Source organism: Bison bison, unplaced genomic scaffold (genome assembly GCF_000754665.1).
Source record: "Bison bison bison isolate TAMUID 2011002044 unplaced genomic scaffold, Bison_UMD1.0 scf7180017864145, whole genome shotgun sequence".
NCBI classification, from domain to species: Eukaryota; Metazoa; Chordata; class Mammalia; order Artiodactyla; family Bovidae; genus Bison; species Bison bison.
This window is the reverse complement of record NW_011494717.1, coordinates 308,340-314,171: the sequence shown is the minus strand read 5'-3', so window position 1 is coordinate 314,171 and position 5,832 is coordinate 308,340. Positions and strand designations below refer to the sequence as shown.

Sequence of the window (5,832 nt, the reverse complement as noted above, 5' to 3'; positions counted from 1 at the left end):
CCAAGTCTGATATTTTCTGAGATTTCTGAAACAATTATAACCAGTATGAAGAAGGAAGAAAGATGCATTTAAAAGACCAGTGGATAATTTATACTTCAAGTTCAGGATGGCCAACTGAACACGTTTTCTTCCTCTAAGGTCTTGTTTTGTGAAAGGAAAGTGAAAGTGAAGTCGCTCAGTCGTGTCCGACTCTGCAACCCCGTGGACTGTAGTTCACCAGGCTCCTCCATCCATCGGATTCTCCAGGCAAGAATACTGGAGTGGGTTGCCATTTCCTTCTCCAGGGGATCTTCCCTACCCAGGGATCGAACCCAGGTCTCCTGCATTGCAGGCAGACGCTTTAACCTCTGAGCCACTAGGGAAGCCCCCGTACAGTCTCATAAAAAGCAAAACCAGCATAATATGAATGGTGTCTCCTAGACTTAGCCAAGATGTTGATCCTATTCAGGTCCCTCCGAAGATCCAGCTCCCTCCTCAGATCTTCTGGTTCTGTTGAACTTGTGTGCACGTGGGTATGTGTGCTCTAAAACAGTGTTGAAAAGCAAGACGGTATTCCATATATGGCAACCTAGCAATGCAGCCATCTAAAGATTCAATGAGGCTAGTTCTCCCAAGACATTGTCTTCACTCACACGTCTATGACCTCAACTGGGATGTTGGGAACTTGGGCATGGCTGGGCGTCTCACTCCCAAAATCTAACTGTGGGCTACTGCACGTGGATGGCTCAGGCTTCCTCACAGCATGACAGGGTGGTTGGACTTCTCACATGGCAGCTGGCTTCCCCCTGAGGGAGCATACCATGAAGGAGGATGAAGAAGGTGCCATTTCTCTTAAAGGCTAGATCCAGAACTGATATAATATGGTGTCTGTCATATTCTATTGGTCAAAATAGTCAGATTTGACTCAGCCCAGATTTACGGGAGTAGATAAATAGACCCTACCTCTTGGTAGGTGACTGACAATGAATTTATGAAATCTTTAACCCACTACTGATGAATAGAAAGATTGACATAGCATTTGAGTTAACTCTGGAATGAGAGATTGATAATCATGACAGACAAAAGTAGAAAGGACATTTTAGGCAGAAGAAATAGTAAAATTATATACAGGACAGTTGACCTCCAGAATATTCTAGCTTTCTGAAGTAGAAAGTGACTTGTTGAAACTTAAAATCAGAAAGGTAGGTTAAAGACAGATAATAGAGATTTTGAAAAGGAGTTTCCACTTGAGTCAGCAGGCAGTAACTATAAAAGAATGTACAGTTTAACTATCCAACTTTGTTAAATCTTGATGAAGGAAGAGCTTACTACTTAGGCTACAACATATAGTTTTATAAGTAATTTTTCTATTAACCTATTCACACAGCAAGGGATCATTTGGATGGTGTGGTAGAAAACACATTATCACCTTGAAGTCTTTTTTCACCCTTGCCTGTTACCCCCAAACAAAATAATGCCTTCCCCCTCTATGTTCCTGCAGAATTTTCTTCAATTATACCACTACATCCAGTCACACTAGGTTGACATCATGATTATTTCTGTCTGTGTCTGTTGTTTCAGCTCCTAGACACACTCCACAGTCTTTCCTAATTTGTGTCTCATTCTAGTGAATGGATGATTTGACTCAATAAGGTTAAATTAACATCTGAAAACACAATTGCTTTTCTTATTAATTGGCCAGACAATTGATTCCCTCATTCTGCTCCTTAATTATTTGAAATATGGATTTGCCTCAGGGGCTTCCTTGGTGGCTCAGGCAGTAAAGAATCTGCTGCAATGCAGGAGACCCAGGTTTGATCCCTGGGTTGGGAAGACCCCCTGGAGAAGGAAATGGCAGCCCACTCCAGTATTCTTGCCTGGCAAAACCCATGGACAGAGGAGCCTGGTGGGGTACAGTCCATAGGGTCAACAAAGAGTCGGACACAACTGAGCGACTAACACTTTCACTTTAGCTAATCGTATCTTTCCCTTCCTTACTGTAGTTAATAGAAAGAAGAAATTAAAGTAACCCTTAATTACTTAATTAAAAAAATATTTTTTCTTCTAGTTGGGACTCAAGTGCTTTTCATATGCTGCCTCCTTGAGTGCATGCTCAGTCACTTCAAACTCTTTGCAACTCTATGGACTATAGCTAGCCAGGCTCCTCTCTGTCCATGGGATTCTCCAGACAAGAATACTGGAGTGGGTTGCCATGTACTCCCCAATGGGATCTTCCCTACCCAAGGATCAAACCCCGGTCTCTTACATCTCCTGCACTGGCAGGCAGGTTCTTTACCACTAGCGGCACCTGGGAAGTCCTCTGCCTCCTTATATATCTGTATTTTCTTATAAATGTCATTTCATGAAAGCATCAAGAATGCTACATGGATAGCAGAGTCTACTTTAAGGCAATTTGCTTACAGAAATGTTATGCTTAGTTAAAATCAAGATATTCTATAAGGGGAAGAGAATGAATAATAATTTTGAGTATCAGTTCAGTTCAGTTCAGTCACTCAGTTGTGTCTAACTCTTTGCAACCCCATGTACTGCAGCATGCCAGGCTTCCCTGTCCATCACCAACTCCTGGAGCCTACTCAAACTCATGTCCATCGCATTGGTGATGCCATCCATCTCATCCTCTGTCGTCCCCTTCTCCTCCTGTCTTCAGTCTTCAGCATCAGGGTCTTTTCCAATGAGTCGGTTCTTTGCATTAGGTGGCCAAAGTATTGGAGTTTCAGCTTCAGCATCAGTCCTTTCAATGAATATTCAGGACTGATTTCCTTTAGGCTTGACTGGATGGATCTCCTCTATATAGTACAATATAAAATTAGATGACAGGAAGAGAAGATAAACATGAAGGAAACTATTACTTTTTCTTCTCTTTAGCATGAACCCATAAACATCTACTCAAATATTTTCCCTTTATACTGTTTGAAATAAGAAAAGCAAAGTAAAATGATAGCTCTGACGAGTGATCTAGAAAAAGACTCTTTATGAGTAATACAGGAAAGGATTTCTCTTCCATTTAACTGAGTCTATTTCTGTAACATTTCAGAAGTTTTTCCCCCTAGCACTAGAATTGAGGCTAGAATTTATTTAATTACTAGATAAAATCTCACATGGAATTAATTTTATACCCTCAGAAGCAGCTGCTGGTCCACACACTCAGAAATTAGTGCTTAACATTTTAATATGTTACTCTTTTTCTCCTTAGTGTGTGATTCTGATATTCTTACTTAACCCAGTTGCTCTCTAATTTGTTCATCTGTAAATCAGGAGATTCCAATGAGGGACTTGCATGCTATATTTGAACACAGTTTTGCAAATAAATGCTGGAAATTCAAGTTAAAAGTAAAAGAGAAGTTCAAGATATATTCTATTTTTCAAACTCCAGGCTTCAAGGAAGATGCTAAGTATGTCTTCCCTAAATATGCTATTAGCTAAAAATGATTTTCTTCCCTCTCCTTTAAAAGAAACCTATGTGGTCTCAAGGTTCTTATCTCTGTTACTGTGATTCAGAATGCCCCAGGATTTACTGGATTTAATTGAAATGAGACAAAGAGTTTTGAATCCTTTGAATGAAGAATTCAGCATTTTCATGGAGTTACTGGGATATTTATGTATAAAGGAAGAAGAAAGAGAATTCCAAAAGTGCTCTTTCTTTTCAGTTCAGTTCAGTTCAGTTGCTCAGTCATGTTCGACTCTTTGTTACTCCATTTACTGCAGCAAGCCAGGCCTCTCTGTCCATCACCAACTCCCGGAGTTTACTCAAACTCATGTCCACTGAGTTGGTGATGCCATCCAATCATCTCATCCTCTGCTGTCCCCTTCTCCTCCTGCCTTCAATTTTTTCCAGCATCAGGGTCTTTTCTAATGAGTCAGCTCTTCGCATCAGGTGGCCAAAGTATTGAAGTTTCAGCTTCAACATCAGTCCTTCCAATGAACACCCAGGACTGATCTCCTTTAGGACGGACTGGTTAGATCTCCTTGCAGCCCAAGGGATTCTCAAGAGTCTTCTCCAACACCACAGTTCAAAAGCATCAATTCTTCTACCCTTAGCTTTCTTTATAGTCCAACTCTCACATCCATATATGACCACTGGAAAAACCATAGCCTTTACTAGACAGACCTTTGTTGACAAAGTAATGTCTCTGCTTTTTAACATGTTGTCTAGGTTGGTCATAACTTTCCTTCCAAGGAGTAAGTGTCTTTTAATTTCATGGCTGCAGTCACCATCTGCAGTTATTTTGGAGCCCCCAAAAATAAAGTCTGTCATGGTTTCCACTGTTTCCCTATCTATGTGCCATGAAGTGATGAGACCAGATGCCATGATCTTAGTTTTCTGAGTGTTTAGTTTTAAGCCAACTTTCTCACTCTCCTCTTTCACTTTCATCAAGAGGCTCTTTAAGTCTTCTTTGCTTTCTGCCATAAGGCTGGTGTCATCTTCTGATCTGAGGTTATTGATATTTCTCCCAGCAATCTTTATTCCAGCTTGTGCTTCATCCAGCCCAGCGTTTCTCATGATGTACTCTGCATATAAGTTACATGAGCAGGGTGAAAATATATGGCCTTGACATACTCCTTTCCTGATTTGGAACCAGTCTGTTGTTGTTCCATGTCCAGTTTTTACTGTTGTTTCCTGACCTGCATACAGATTTCTCAAGAGACAGGTCAGGTGGTCTGGTATTCCCATCTCTTAAAGAATTTTCCACAGTTTATTGTGATTCACACAGTCAAAGGCTTTGGCATATTTAAGAAAGCAGAAATAGATGTTTTTCTGGAACTCTATTGCTTTTTTGATGATACAATAGATGTTGGCAATTGATTCTGGTTCCTCTGCCTTTTCTAAATCCAACTTGAACATCTGGAAGTCCAAGGTTCATGTACTGTTGAAGCCTGGCTTGGAGAATTTTGAGCATTACTTTACTAGCGTGTGAGATGAGTGCAATTGTGCAGTAGTTTGAACATTCTTTGGCATTGCCTTTCTTTGTGATAGGGATGAAAACTCACATTTTCTAGTCCTGTGGCCACTGCTGAGTTTTCCAAATTTGCTGGTATATTGAGTGTAGCACTTTCACAGCATAATCTTTCAGGATTTGAAATGGCTCAACTGGAATTTCATCTCCTCCACTAGCTTTGTTCATAGTGATGCTTCCTAAGGCCTACTTGACTTTGCATGCAGGATGTCTGGTTCTAGGTTGGTGATCACATCATTGTCGTTATCTGGGTCATGAAGATCTTTTTTGTATAGTTCTTCTGTGTATTCTGTGTACCTCTTCTTGAGATACCAAAGGAACATTTCATGCAAAGATGAGCTCGATAAAGGACAGAAATGGTATGGACCTAACAGAAGCAGAAGATATTAAGAAGAGATGGCAAGAATCTCTTTCTGGGCTCCAAAATCACTGCAGATGGTGACTGCAGCCATGAAATTAAAAGATGCTTACTTCTTGGAAGGAAAGTTATGACCAACCTAGATAGCATATTCAAAAGCAGAGACATTACTTTGGCAACAAAGGTCCGTCTAGTCAAGGCTATGGTTTTTCCTGTGGTCATGTGTGGATGTGAGAGTTGGACTGTGAAAAAGGCTGAGCACCGAAGAACTGATGCTTTTAAACTGTGGTGTTGGAGAAGACTCTTGAGAGTCCCTTGGACTGCAAGGAGATCCAAACAATCCATTCTGAAGGAGATCAGCCCTGGGATTTCTTTGGAAGGAATGATGCTAAAGCTGAAACTCCAGTACTTTGGCCACCTCATGCGAAGAGTTGACTCATTGGAAAAGACTCTGATGCTTGGAGGGATTGAGGGCAGGAAGAAAAGGAGACGACAGGGGATGAGATGGTTGGATGGCAT

General features: G+C 40.9%; 1 non-coding gene across 1 annotated transcript; it reads right to left on the bottom strand.

Annotated features, from left to right (window-relative positions):
- Positions 1-290: 290 nt before the first annotated feature.
- TRNAC-GCA lies at positions 291-362 on the bottom strand. The gene has a single exon. It is a non-coding gene; the product is annotated as a tRNA-Cys (tRNA).
- Positions 363-5,832: the final 5,470 nt, after the last annotated feature.